Source organism: Lycorma delicatula, chromosome 7 (genome assembly GCF_047948215.1).
Source record: "Lycorma delicatula isolate Av1 chromosome 7, ASM4794821v1, whole genome shotgun sequence".
NCBI lineage: Eukaryota > Metazoa > Arthropoda > Insecta > Hemiptera > Fulgoridae > Lycorma > Lycorma delicatula.
The window spans coordinates 110,737,679-110,753,976 of record NC_134461.1 but is presented as its reverse complement, the minus strand read 5'-3'; the positions used below and the strand labels follow the sequence as shown (position 1 = coordinate 110,753,976).

Sequence of the window (16,298 nt, the reverse complement as noted above, 5' to 3'; positions counted from 1 at the left end):
AGACTGAATTAGGACTTTGTGTATACAATTCTATTTCCAGAGATCAAGTTTTGATATCGATGGATGGAAGTGATACGTCATACTTGGAAAAATTTGATTAGTAAAAAGTAAGTGGGACTACACAATTATCTTGGAAAAATCCCAATACATGGTGGTGGAAGACTTGGTAAAGATCTAATAACGGACAGTATTAATTTAGTGCAGGAAGTTAAATATCCATGGAGTAACTGTGTCTTCTCTCTGATGATCGGAGCGATATTGATATTGGACATCATTAATTAGGATGTTTCACTTTTTATTATTAAATGACAAAAAATTTGTTAATAAGCGATAATTTTTTGTAAACGAAAAAAGCAACCAATTTTTAAATACATATTGGATGCTGTTTAACATAAGGAAGTGATTGAATTTGAGCAGTAAGAGGGGAGATGAATTAACGGTTAAGATTATTAGAGATGAATTACTGACGGCGTTGTTGTAAAGTCTGGAAACGGATTAGGATCAGTAATGAAGACGTACCAAAGAAAATTAAAGTACAACTGAACATAACCGGATTTTATAGAAAAAAAGACGGTCATTTAATGAATAACAGGTGATCGGTTGAAAGACAGGCGTACCTTGATATGTCAAGATATAAGGAGATGGCGTATAGAGTGCGTGAAATATTTTTTTTGTTGTAGTAATTTTCACAAGAAGATCGTTATGAAAAGAGTTGTAACTGTCAATAATTAATTGAAATTAAAGGAAAATGTTAATAAATTATATTTTAATTTAATTTAATAATTTATAAAGGCATGATAGATATTTTATTTAATTCAGTTAAATATTAATAAGTTATTTTATATACTTGTGTTTATTAGCATATAATATGTTGATCATGCCTTCCTTATGTAAAATGATATAGATGATTTTGCATTTATTTCTTTCCTTCCTGATGATCTATATGTATTTTTTTACTTATTCAAGTCTTTTTTTATATATATTTAGTTTATTTTTATTAATTAATATTTTCCATCGTTTCTTTAATTAATTTTTCTACATTAATAGTTAAGTTTTATCCATATTTTAGTAGACAATTTGTATTTAAAAAATAAAAATGAAAATCACTGGTGCTCACTTCTTTTACTATGCTTGATGCATAGTAAAATTCTTCTCCTTTAATGCTACATAATAAATAAAAATGTAACTATTATAACAAGAATCGAAAACATAGAAATAAATTTATAAATTGATCTCAGTAATATTTTATCAACGATTATTGCGAATTGGTATTCATGTACTTTGATAAATAAATTGATTTTTTTAATCCTTAAATATATATACATACGAGAATATTATTATACATATTTATATAGAGTGTCCCTCGTAGAAGCGGAGAAACCTTCAGGACATATTCTACTGGTAAAACTAATGAAATAAATTCAGATGAACATATAGGTTTGATAATGCTTTGTTTTCGAGTAACGGCTAGCGAAAGATTTCGCCAGGATTTCAGCTCTTCTAATAAAAAGAAGCCCTACTGTAATTCTTTGAACCCAAATTAAAGACTAATTTTGGTGGTTTCTCATGTAATTTTAGTTGAAAAATAGGATAAAATACGTTTCAGAACTGTAACTTCAGTATTTATTATATCCAAGGTAAAACACAAAATTTGGTATCGAAAACAATTGTTTTTTTAGGTTTGTAGTACAATAGCATTGTTAAATGACTAATATATGCAAAAGATTTAATAACAAAACTAGTAGATAATTTAATTACAAAAATAAAAATAATGTAAATACAATCAGTAAAAGGTAAATAAAAACTTCTAAAAATTGGTTTTTATTGAATTAAAACAGACGAAAAATAGACAGAAAATCGTATTATTATTTCTGTTCCTAATAAACATTATTCTTAATATGGCAAAATAAAAAACTAAAATAAGTGAAATGATAAATCGTAATAGAATAACAGATCTCAGCTACAGTAATTGTTTGAAATTCCTTCCTTCGCAATATAAACGGCACTCTGCCCGACGTATAATATTTCCGGTGGGTTTCCGTATCATCTCAGGATTGTTTCATATAAATTCAACAGCGTTCCTTTTTGTAATCAGTAACTCTTCTTTAGTATTAAATTTTCATTGGTATACTATCGTTTTCATATGGTCCTAAATGAAGTAATCTAGTGGCGTTAAGTCAGGCGATCGTGGTGGCCAATCGATTAGTCCACTACGTCCAATCCAGTTTAAGATATTAGCATTCAAGTGATTTCTACAATGAGCTTAATGGGATTAAGATTTTACCTTAAATAATTTGCCGCCTTGGTTTAATACCTCGGTTGGGTTTAAATTATTTTAAGTATTATTTTATTCGCTGGCTCACTGAAATAAATAAGAGTCTGTTTTGGTTATATCCCAAATTATTTTTATTTTAATATTCAAACTTATGCTTCATACGTGTAACGTAGTTATAAATTAATTATAGATGTTGAATCATTAAGTACATGTTGAGTCTCTGATGGTTGGTACTAGACTGACCAATCACATTAGTAAAATCCATTAAGCAAGAGTAACAAAAAAAGTGAAAATTTATTAAAGAGATTTAAATTTTAAAGAGAAATCTGAGTCTTAACCATGTATTTATTGTTACCACCTATATGCCTAATTTAATATCGGCGGAAGAACACGGTAGCAGCTCAGATGTCATCTGGAGCACAGTATACGTACGCGCTGGTACTGCGTTACTCCCGCCGCGCAGATGATCTCGCAGTTCTCCCACCATAGCGGCACTGCGGCTCCACCACTCTCAGGCTCCAATAAAAGAGCGTGCACAAAGTGAATTTTTAATCTATCGACGACCACCACCTGGAGAAGACCAAGTAGAAAAAGAAGAAGATGGAAGAAGAGAGAAATTCCCTGGCCGCCTTAACGTGGGACCTCCCGGCGGATGCCAACATCCCCACCGAGGGAGCCGCTGGACGTGGACGCCACCTTCCCGCTCCAGCTCGCCGGGCTTCAATCGCCTTGGTCGGTGGACTTAACAACAGGAGCCGGCCCAGCGTGGGATCGCTCGGGAAGAACCGCCTCTGCCGCGCCGGCGAAGGACGACCGACGCCAACCCGACACTGCAGGCTATGAGGCCACCACTGTCACGCTATAGTGAGGATCGAACTGCCACTGAGGGGAAGCTCGGTCTGATTTCAATAGACGAACCGCAACTTTCCGACTTCGCCGGAGACCAACTTCCGAACCCAACAGCTCTTCTCAGAGCTAACGCAAAAAACTGCCCTTTTCACGGCTACCACAAGGTTATAAATTACGAGCCGTCGAAGCCAATCGACGACAACAACAGCCCTTCTCAGGGCTACTACGGGGTTATTAAGTGCCGCGTGTCGTCGAAGCCATTCGGTGACAATATATATGTCATTTTAAAACACATTACAAAGAAATTCTTATCTCAACCTTATACCTGTACTGGGGTTTTTACAATAGAAATTTAAAGGACGAATTTACCTTTAAGATACTAAATTTGAAGATTTCATACGTTACTTGTTTTAGGACCTGTAATATTTACGTTTTTTTTTTTGGTGTTGGTTAAACTTCTTTCTTATTGTTCTAAATATTTTATATTAAGTATGGACTATAATTTTTCTGTTTGTTTCAGCAAACAAAATTGCAATAGAAAATAAAAATCAGCTTAAAAATACTCGTTTAATGTATTGGACTTAAAAATTTTTTAAAAAATCACAGAATTTAGATGTAATAAGAAAAAAATTCGAAAATTCGATTTATTAGAATTGTAATAAATTTGATTTTTTACAAGAAGTATCAATATAAAAATCTCAATTTAAATTCTATTTATATTTATAAAGAAATATTTCAATTAAAATTGGAAAGCTCTGAAACAGCTTACTTGACACAATTAACGTTAATAAAGTAAAATGAATTATAATTTTTAAAAATAAATTATAAAAAATATATACAACATATTTAAACAAAATAAAGAACAAAAAAATCACTTACTCTTGTAATGCAAAAATAGTTATATAAAATTAATAAACACATTTAAGATTAAATTTAAATGATATATACACATTACCTCTGCACTACTAATAAGCATAAAGAATCTATGCAAGGTAGCATCCGCCGTGCGCGCACACACGCACATACTGAACAAACTACAGATTTGCAAATATGTAATCTAGACACCCGGAAAGTAGAAGTGAATAAAATAGATGATTAATTAAAATTGTAAAAAAAATGCAATAACGTAAATTTTCATTCGCAGTCCAGTGATTAAAATCTAAACACACACCAAAGCCAATAGCATTCCAATACTAGAATTAAATCAATCTTAGTCCAATAATTACATTTCAACACTAGGAATAAGGTTTAGTAACTTTTTTAAAAAACATTTCTCTGAAGGTTTTTCTGTATTCTTTCTACAGTTTCATCCAATATTAGTGGATAATATTTTATACTAATTCAATAGCAGTCTAACTTTTGCAATATATTCGTGTTGTAAAAATTAAACTCAAATGCTGATATGCCTTATTAAGAATATAATCAATGTGAATTATACTTTTCAATTCCATATCGGATATTATACCAAAATCTTTAACCTTATTGAAACTTAGCTTCTCAGCCTTTAAACCAGATGTCCCGGGTTGAATCCCGGTCAGGCATGATACTTTTCATATGCTACAAAATTCCATTTCCATCTCCCGTTCAAAAGCTTCAATTTTATGTTACAAGATCATCAAGAAAAAAACAAATTACTGAATTTTAAACTATTAATTTTTTATTCATAGAGATACGGGTCTTTCTGACATGTGTAGGTGCTGTTATTGAATTTACTGATTTTGTTAATGTATTGTTTTACACCAGTAATACACTCTTGTTAGATCATTTTTTAGCAATTTTAAGTCACCATTAGTATTAGTCTCTTAATAACTTCATACATTCTGTGAACATAAATAGATTCATTTTAAGAAGATTAATTGTTAATAAGTGGATGAATAAAAAGAGGACTCAAGTTTTACCCTGAAACACATCTGAGCTGCTCTCCTAAAAATATAAATTTTGACAATGAAAATAGACATACTATTTTCAAATTTTCAAATACTGGTAGCACTTAAAAAATCAAATTTAATTCTCCAACAGTTCAAAATTTCCAAGTTTTTGGATTAATATCTGTGATAACTATATCAAATCAACACCTTGACGAGATCAGTATAAATTTCTTGAACTCAATTACCATTATCAAAAATCACACTTGGTTATGGAAAATAAATATATGATTACAAGTGGTAGAGGATGATGGAATAAATAATTATTTCAAAACTAGGCAAAACCAATTACATTTAAGAGAATTAAATATCCCTTTATAACAATAATGAAATATTTTATCACGCCTCTACCATTTCTTCAGGTTTTTTGTAGCTTCCAATTTATATTTATCAGAAATAATAGGAAACCTCTCTACACAAATTTATTATAAGGAGGCTTGTATTAAAACCTGTAGGATAAAATTATCATCATTTTAACAAATTTTCCTGTTATTATTAAAACTGGTGCAATACAAGCATTAATAAAAAAAGAGGAAAATCAATCTAAAAAGATATATTATGAAACCATTTATTCAACGACATCTCATTTGAACACCTGGTGAAATGCAATATTTGTTCATCTATTACTGATACAAATCCTGACTTCTTTAACATCAATTTTATTTTATTTTCAATCTAATTCAATTAATTTTCATAAGGTTTGAATATTTTTATTTTAAGGAAAAATCTCAAAACTTTAAACAGTTTATCATGCTTTGTAAAATATTTTTCTTTCTGTAAGTAATGATGTTTGTTTTTATGATTCCTATTATCTTTTAAATGCAATAAATCAGATACCGAAACTTATCGATATATATTCCTAACTGACATATCTGTTCAATCACAAGTACAATGATTTATAAAATACTGTATATTAAAAGAAATATTAACATAAATGAAAACAGAAAAAAGAATATAGAGGGAACTCCAGGTCCCCTATATATTCTAGAAACCACTATCAACAGAGTATGACCCCTTCTATTAACACCTTCCTTATCTCTGCAAAAAACTTGATATTATTACTGAACATCTCTGAAACATATGTATTCTATCCCTCACCCAGGTTTCAACGAGAGTGATGATACAATTACCATTGTACTACAATTAGAACTTAAGAGTGCTCTATAAAAATAGTCTATCTCATTGGATAAACTTCTCACATTTTTAAAATAATTGCTAATATTGCTTTACGTCTGTATTTAAAAATTATTAATGTGTAAAGAAAACACAGTCTTTAAAGAAATAAAGAACAAATAAACATAATTAAACAAACTAGATTAAAATAAAAATAAAAAATAATTATAAGCAAAATTTCATATTGTTTTGGGCGTTATTAATTATTTACCAGAAAAATTTTTCATTTTAATATTTTAGTATTGCAAAAATGTATTTTACTTAATGAAATCAAGATAACTGTAAAAAAGTTAATTTAAAAGTACAAAGTTATTAAATATTTTTTATTCTCTATAAAAATACATAAATTTTTAATACCTATATTCCTGTCAATAACTTTATACAAGACAAAACCCTTTCATAATCCTAATAACATTACATTTGTCATCATTATTATCTTTTACACAAATAGTAAAGAGTTAAAATAATGTTAATGAGTGGATTTTATAGTGATTTCCTATCTGTTTTTCACAAACTTTAAACTTTTATAAAATCATAAATATCATACATTTTATATTTTTAAATACTACAATGGCACGTATATTTCATAACCACAAAACTGAATTAAGTAATACAATGTAATATAGATCCTTTATTTATTGCTGCCTGCCTTTCCATTTTTTAAAATTAAAACCCCTTATTAAATTCACTATTACCTTTAATACAGTCATACTAAATTTTATTTTGTAGACATCTAATTAAGAAGACAAATGAAAAAGTATTAAAATTAGATTTTAACAAAAAAAACCTGTTTTAATCTATTTAAAATAAAAAAACCTCATCATATTAAGGTTCAGGGAACAAAAAACATACAATTACACAATTTCATTCACTTAGCCAACCTCAATCAATCAATTAATTATACTTACATTGACTAAAAGCAACTTTATAGACCACAGAAAGTAAATACCTATTGCCAAAAATTATAAAAGAAAACAAAATAAAACATAAATATAGTTTGTAAAAAAATACTAGTATCAAAGATTTAGTTATTCACTGAATATAATTTAAATGAAGGATCACAGCCTCTAATAAAAATTGTATTACATCTTTAGAAAAAAGCACACCCATACCTCAAAAATTATGCTATAAAACACATAAAATTTACCATTCACTGGTGATTCAGTTGCGAGACTGCGCACATAATTCAAAACTAACTGTACAAAATCGACCAATATTATAACATACTAAAAATTAACCGTATAATTGTTTACTATGTTTGTGTTTGTCTTAACTCCAGAAAAATGAGTAACTAATAAATATTATAGCACAGTATAAAATTTGTAACTAATTAGTTTAATAATAACGTGATTAATAATAAAACGTTTTTATTAACATCTATTAAACTTTATAAATTAAAAAAAATATACTTTATCAGCCTTATTATTTAATAATTATGAAACAAAATTTTAAAAAGAAAGATATAAAATTATGCCATATTTCTAGTTTAATTTATCAATGGCCTTCAAGTTAACTTCAACTACTGAACCTGAAAAAAACATTCCTAAAATAATATATTAAACAAAAACAAGTTAATTTAAATAAGATAGATTTAAAAATTTATTATAGCAATTAACCTCATTTTCAACTGAACAGACACATGTATGAATATATTTAATATTGTCATCCGCAACACTGATCATAATATTTCATTGATAAAACGAAATAAACTACGGTAATAATTACAATAATAATGTCCTGGTAGATAATCCCCACGCCCGGAACATAACATCTAGCTTCCACGTCCAGAGCGGAAACTGCCGTACATAAGAACTTTTCATAATGCTAACTAAAGGGCCTCCGAGTCTTTTCCCTCGGAGATGTAATTTTCTTCAGCTTGATTCCACCTACAGGCCGTAATACAAGGACTGATTTTTCGGCCACCTGCAGATATGAAAAACTTTAATGGCTGTGGAAATGGATTCACACCATCTTTAGAGCTGGCGATGTGGCGGCCAGAGTCGAAATGATTGCAAGTGTAACGGAGGCCCTTCCGCTATCCACATGCCCCCGCGATAGCCCATGTATGTCGATGCTTGGGAGCCCTGAAAACTTCGGTGTGTAGGATCCTGGAGTCAGTGCAAAGATTGCGTATTCGCTCTCTGCCAGGACATATGCCGATTCCACCGGAGTATGGGATCGGACTTCCAGGGTTGGTAGCCCTGATGAAAGAGGATGTACCCCAGCGGCTAGCCTTGATACAGAAGGGACAGAAAATCATGCAAGTTGAACAATTTTCAAACGTGACAGAGGGTTCACATAAACACCCTCGTCTTGAACCACCCGTTTCGCCTGAAGCTAAACGGAGGAATGGTTATGAGGCCGCAAAGTTAGAGAAATAGGCTAAGAGTATTCAGAGCGCTTTGTACAACAGTAGTTTTGTAAACCAAAATATCTGGTTATTAGTAGAGAGGATGGTAATTTTTCGATGATAAGCCCTTTCATTATCGCTTGAGAGATAAATAATTGTGCTGGAGGCCCATTAAAGGAAATCCGTAGAACTTACAACGGACTCCATGTTGAGACGACTAATGACAGTCAGTCACAGAAGATCCTTGGGCTAAAGAAGATAGATGAGTTTGCTGTACGGGTCGATCGTCACAGCACCCTCAATACCTCAAAGGGTCTTGTGGTTTGTTGGGATCTACTGGTATTATAAAACTTGATTCCTGCAAAACTGACAAAGATTATTTTCTACTTGTCCATAGTAAAGTAAAGTAATTTAAACCTATTTTCTATTAATAAATACATAAATAAATATTTTAATAATTAAAAAGACAGTTACGACAATTGGGGTTTAATTATCTTTGATAGCGATGAAAAACTCTTTTGTGATTATTTTTACCTATACATATATTTAAATATTGATAGTGTTATATAATTACCAGCAATTCTATTTAAATTGTAATATAAATATAAATGTATGAAGATATAAGATGTAAATGTGAAAATGTGAAGTGTTACCACTTAGTTATAAATAGAATTATTATTAAAGTTATCACTCAATAATTACCATAATAAAAACTCTAATTTTTATTTTTATTGTTATTGAATTTATAAGAATAATAATAATAATTAATAATAATTATTATTATTATTATTATTATTATTATTATTATTATTATTATTATTATTATTATTATTATTATTATAAGAATGTATTATTTAAAATTGTATACTGAATTATGTGTACATCTTTATCTGTACTTTCCTGTAAAGATTAATATAAAAATAATAATTAGTGTAATATAATTAAAACATCAAATATTACTTTCATTTTTATGAATGTATAATTATTATTAGTATTCAAATGTGTTATTAAAATTTGTATTCCGATTTTTATAATTTTTTAAAAATTTTGTGTTTTTTAATTAATATGCAAATTGTTAACTTATAGTTATTGTAATTGTTTGTATATGTTTTTACGTACTATTGTGTATTATACAAAGGCTTTATGTAGCTGTGCTGTTGCACAAACAAAACAAATAAATAAATGAATTATGATTATTTTTTTTTTTTTGTGTGTTATAGGGGCATCGACTTCTAAAGTCGTTAGCCCTCGTCTTATTCTTTAAAAGGGGTTCAAATCACCATTCATGTTTAAGGATGTAAAGAGCCCTTACATTTTATTCAAAAACACTATAAAACAATACAAAACATTTAGGCATACACATATATTAACACTAAGAACACTACTTATACGGTATAAACGGCCCTAATATTAAAAAAATTAAAAATATAAATAAAATACAAAATTATAAATGAAAAAAAACGGCCTCACAATACCAACTTTTTTTTCCTCCCTTATATTATTTTTAAGCACCTCTGGGGCAACCGACAAAGCCATTAAGCATTACATTAATCGCCGTAGGAAGCCATTCACGGCATTCTAATGTGGGTGGGGGAAGCTGAGCAATTAATCGTGCAATGTTATTCTCCTTCCAATCAAAATTCGGCAAGTAAATGCTGCAAGTAGTGATTTGCAGCGGACGCTTCATTCTGATTACGACCGCTTTCAGATTTGTGTTTATATCAACAGCTTCGGTAGTAGCTCTAGTCGATGTTAATATAGCTACTCCACCTCTAGCTCTTATATTTGGCGGCTGATCTCGCGGAAATGTATTGTTTCTTCTTAGTTGGAAATTTTCATTTTAGCAAAAATGTGTTTCTTTTAGATATATACAAACTGGGTCTACATCATGTACCAAGCGTTGGAGCTCATAGATATTTGACAAACATCCATTGATGTTCCATTGAAGAATCGACTCGTTGATTTTTAAGTTAGTCAAACTCTAAGTTTGCCTTTCAGCCATCCTTTTCTCCTCTTCTTTTCGATTTTCCGAACAACATTGTGTTCGGTAAGTACGTCATCACCCGTATAGCTCCCGGCCTCCGAATCAGAGGCCGTTGAAGCCGTGAGCGATGACGGACATGGATCGGTGCTTGGTTTAGGCGACGATTGAGAGGCGGGAACCTGGGAGACCCCCGTTGCAGGATTCGCACCAGTCACCGCCTCAGGCAGTGGGGAAACAGGCTTACCCTCTGTGGTTTTTGGTGGTCTCTATGATTTGAAGATCACATCAGTTTTTGGAGGCTTAGGAGCTTCCATAGAAGACTCCAAAGCAACTACCTTTCTCGCACTGTCCTCCAAAATGCTGTGCAAACTAACTGGAACCTCTGGTTTAGCAGCTGTCTTCTTCTGGTCTGATGTCCTTTTTCTCATCATCGACTTATTCTCTGGAAGCTATATCTTTATCACAGGCTTTATAAATTTCTTAAGTGTGAGAGACATCATTCCATTGTCAATTATTCTCTCAATCCTAGTGGCCAATGTCGTGCGCAAGTTTGCTGAGAAGCAGGTCTGTATCAACAGCAGTTGGAGCAGCAACCTCAGCCGCAGCCTGAGCATAAGTTTATATTGCTCTAGGCTTGCGTTCCCTACAATCTTCTTTGCTTCGAAGTAGCTGACCTTATGCAGGGTTTTGACTTCCTGTACAGCCACCTCGTGTTTGTAAGCAGGACAGTTTCTTGATCTACATAAATGTTGTCCTTTGCAGTTTACACAAGAAAGAGGATCCTTGCACGGTTCTCCTTCATGAATTTCATCATCACACATGCATATTTGTGGCCTTCACACCGAGCATTAGCGTGGCCAAAACGTTGACACCTGAAACATGTCATTGGTTGTGGCACAAAAGCTCGTACATCCAATTTGTTTATCCCTGCACGCATTTTCTCCGGCAGGGTTGGTTTGTTAAAAGTAAGGACATGAGGGGCAGACGGAAGAACTTCGCCGTTCCTTCTCATGTTCAGCCTTCGGCATTCAATAATTCCTTGAGGTGTCAATTCTTCTACAATCTCCTGCTTCGTAGGTGATTAACTGTTTCGTCTTTGTCAGTTTTGTTTTGTTTTTGATTTTTGAAGGATACAAAATTACTAACATTGTTATTAATATTGGTGGCAGGCAGTGAAAGCTTGACTCCAGAACCCGAAGAATCACCGTCTACGTCCAAAATACAGCCCGTGCGTACACTACCAGAGGGACTGTCACTAGGTGTCATATTTTTACGTCAACGATGTTTTTTATGTCCCGTGCGCGTTCTGAATCCCTGAGTAGATGCGATAGCAGACTCTGATATGTGCGAAGCTGATGACAGGGAACATTCTCATAAAATGTACAAATCATAGTCTTAAGCTCTTGATTTTCGGATGTAAGTAGCTTAACATCATCGTAAACGGAGGAAATTTCTATCTTCAAGACCGTAATTCAGTACATCTGCCATCTCCCATGACACTTTCAACATTAAACCCTTCAAAACCGCCGCCTTTGTTTTGTCACGTCTGTTTTTATAGTTGACGACTTTGGACTGCTGTCCCTAGTTGTAAGTTTCTTCAATTTCTGATTAATTATTCTTTCAACTAAGATTGCTAAGTCTGGCGCCAGTTCTGTTACCACGTCACGTTGGTTTGAAAGTGACTGCAGGAGTAGCAGCAACCTGTCCGTAAGACGTGGCATATGGCGTTCTGCAATGCACGATTTTTCTTTGCTTCAAAATAATTGACCTTCTGAAAGGACTTTCTTTACCTCCTGTATCGCAATTTCTTTCTTATATTTTGCACAATTTCTTGAATTTGCACTACGTTATCCATTACAGTTAACACATATCGCCGGGTTTCTACACGTATCATCTGGGTGCAACGTGTTGGCACATGTGAAAATCTGTTTCCCCATACATCTCGCTGCCGTGTGACCAAATATTTGACATCCGAAACACCACAATTGTGTTGGGATGAACAGACACACATCAAGCCTATGAAATCCTGCCTTTAATTTTTCCGGACATGTATGTATATGAAATGTTTTCACATGTAACGCGGAGGGTAAGACTTTTCCGTTTCGTCCAGTTTAGCCGTCGACATGCAAGAACTCCGTGCCCATAAAATTCAGCAACAATTTCATCTTCGATGCAGTTAAGCAGATCTCTGCATACAACTACTCCTTTAGAGGTATTTAGAATACTGTGTGGTACAACATCGATGTCGATAATTTCAATCTTCTTCGCTTTCAATAACACTGCTAAACAATGAAAATGTTTCGGACTCAAAAATAGCTAATTCTTATGTATTTCTATGTACCTAATTAAAAATCACCATAAAAATGACCGATTAGTTCTTCGTTTGGAGATACAATGACATGTCATTTTTTACCCGATGTACAATTTTAGTTTGGGGGTAATTTTGTTTTTGGACTTGTCACACCTATTAAATGACAAAAATCAACGTTCTCCAGCAGTTTGTAGATTATAAGCATTATTACTGTTGCTATGACTGTGAGTTTCATATTGTTTGTGTTGTAATTAGAGCAGAATTTCTGGTCTTCGAGTGCTTTTGAAGTGAAAAATTTGTTAAATCAAAATGCCACGAAATGTGTAAATTCAGTGAATAATATTTGTTACACTTGTGATGAAATAACATTATCGTCACAGAAACGCAATCTGACACCTCTTGTGAAGACTGTCTATCAGTATTATTTTGTTATGAAGGTAGGGGACCAGGAAAGTCATGGGTTCCACATATACGTTCCAACTCTTGTTCAGTTATACTATGAGAATGGCTGAAAAATAAAAAACGAGCTATGACTTTTGCTCTGCTTACAGACCATACAGATAACTGCTATTTCTGCTTGACTTACCTATAAGGCAGGATTGTCAATGAAGGAAGAGGAACAGTTTAATACCCTGATCTGCCATCTGCTATTTGACCTATTCCACATTCAGATAGTTTATCAGTTTCTACTCCACCCCAAAATTATGATCTTGAAGTAGAATATGAAGACAGTGTGTTAGAAGAACCCAACAAGCCTTTCATATCCCATGACTGTGATTTTGACGAAAAACATGATAGACCGCACAGATTGAGTCAAGGGTAATTGAGTGATTTCATTCGAGACCTCAGTTTATCGAAGGAGAAGGCAGAAGAACTTCTAGGGTCAAGACTAGAGTAATGGAATCTTCTCCAATGTGATGTCAGAATCTCACAATACATATATCGTCATAGGAATCTCTTTTCTTTTTTTGAGAAGAAAAACACTCTTGTTGTTTGCTGCTACGTTAATGGCTTGATGAACTATTTGAATTTGAATCATGATCCAACTGATTGGAGGCTATTCATAGACTCCTCTAAGCTTAGTCTGAAAGCTGTATTACTTCACAACGGTAACTGTCTGTCTTCCTTGTATTCCTGTTGATCATGCAGTTCACAAGAAGGAGACTTATGCAAACATGGCAATCCTCTTAGACTGACATCAAATATGTCAATCAAATATGCTGAAGAGTGGAAAATCTATGGCGATCTAAAAATCATCGCTATACTCTTAGGAATGCAACTGGAGTATACTAAATACTGCTGCTTTTTATGTAAGTGAGACAGTAGGGATAGGAAATCACACTATATTCAAGCAGACTGGCCTGCAAGAAATCTTAATTATAGCAAGAAAAATGTCGTTTCCGAGCCTCTCGTGGACCCAAAAGTTGTTCTTCTTCAACCCCTTCGTATAAAGTTTTTTTTCTTTTTTTATTAAAGAGGTGGAGGAACCCCCAATTAGGGCACCTAGGCAGTGTTGGGTTCGCTAACAGGTTCCGCAAGGTGTTATTAAGTGCGTATATGTACCTGCACACTTCCGAATAAACCTCCACTCCTGGCTAACCACCCCTCCTGGAAATTGCTAATGCAGCAGTACTTCAGGAGGTGGTTAAACACTCACACACAATCGGTCACCATAAAAAAATAAGAACCACCATACAATTACACACACACCACAAGAACGATGCATCACATCAGAGACATGCAAACAATACACAGGCAGAAAGCCCACAATAAGCACTACAAAACAAGCACATATACACAACATGCCGTACAACACTGCAGTCACAGACAACACTCTCTACACAAGTTCACACACAGACACACACACGCGTACGCGCGCCCCCAACAATATGAGTACAAGTTACATGAGAAAACCATCGGGCGCCGAGAACAGAGTGCCCACGGCTTCATCGCACCAAGGCAACCTCCATGTGCTCAGAAGATCCCCTAGACAATAAGTCGTAGGCCTGTCCGACCCTGCACCCTTTAGCGTGTACCTCCAGTACAGGATTCTTCTGCTACTCGTAGTTTTTCCAACACCTTCCTTGCATATTTCTCCACAGTTTTCCATTCGTTTTCTCCAATCATTAGTATCTGTTGTGTTTCTTTCGGTGGAAACACGTTCTCTCGGCCAAGCGCCGTTAACAATTCCCTTCGATCCTCCGTAAATCTAAGGCACCGGAAATAGACATGGTAGAGCTCTCCTCTACCTTAAACTCCGGACAGATATTCGTATGATCCAGACTGAACCTATAAAGGTAGGATCTAAAACTGCCATGGCCCGCCAGGAACTGCGTAACGCTGTATCCTAGCGAGCCATGGGTCCTCCTATACAATCCAGTTGAATACATCACCATTGAATCGGTGCGTCCACCGGCCCTTCATACTCCGTTCCCACCTTGCTTTCCAGAGTGTTATCAGCTCATCTGTAACAGATGCCTGTTACAGATACTGCCTGTTTTCTGTGATTTTAGCTGCCTGTTTTCTGTGATTAGGTGACAAGGCACCCCGCTCCCTTAGTTTCTTCCTATGTAATATCACGAGATCAATTGGCATCAGGCCAGCCAACACTTCCGCCGCATCTTTCGAGATTGTTCTTTATGCAGATATAACTCTGATACAGCAACTCTTGTGTATTTATTCATATAAAGCTGGTTTGATGAAAACTTTTGTCAAAGGTATGAACCGAGAAGCACAGGCCTTGCACTTAAGAGACAAATTTCCTACATTAAGTGATGCAAATGTAAAGAAATTTGTTGAGCCACAAATTCCACAACTTGTTAAAGATCCAGCGTTTGACCGAATTTTGGAGAGAAAAGAAAAGGAAGCCTTAAAAAGAGTCACGCATGGATTTTTAGGCACAAACATGGCATGGATTTTTAAGATATGAAAACTACAGTCAGTTGGTGACACTACTTCTGCAAAAAATACCAACAACTCGGATGCAAAATCCGTTAAAATCCAGTTTCTCCACTCACACCTGGACTTTTTCCCTCCTCGTTGTGGAGTTGTCACAGATGAACACGGAAAAAGATTCCATCAGGATATTTCTGTAATGAAACAATGATATCAGGGCTGTTGGAATGAAGCAATGCTTGCGGATTACTGCTGATTTGAGTGTAGGGATGCTCCAAAACTCACAAGAGGAACCCCAAAGACAACCATCTCATGAAGCCACTACATGATTGTCTTCAGACTCAACCAACTGCCAAGTATTCTTCCGTCAGTTAAGAACTCTTAAAATGTAAATGTCATTAAAAAAAAATCAATTGAACTTTCTATGTTGTTGGTATATGTAATTAAAATGTATCGTTTTCTCTTAATCCGTTAAAATAAAATACTTTCACCTATTGTATATGACAGAACCTGGTGTCAGGTACTGCCTGACTCAT

The 16,298-nt window shown here is 33.8% G+C and overlaps 1 protein-coding gene across 2 annotated transcripts in view; it reads right to left on the bottom strand.

Moving 5' to 3' along the window:
* The window catches only part of LOC142327648 (prostatic acid phosphatase-like), a 49,826-nt gene extending 42,287 nt beyond the window's left edge, over positions 1–7,539 (bottom strand). The window contains exon 1 of one of the 2 annotated variants that reach the window (XM_075370864.1): positions 7,370–7,539. The gene's annotated coding sequence lies outside the window, so the exon portion shown is untranslated. Of the gene's footprint in view, positions 1–7,130; positions 7,289–7,369 lie in introns of those variants that run through there. The other variant, XM_075370866.1, reaches the window with a different exon arrangement.
* Positions 7,540–16,298: the final 8,759 nt, after the last annotated feature.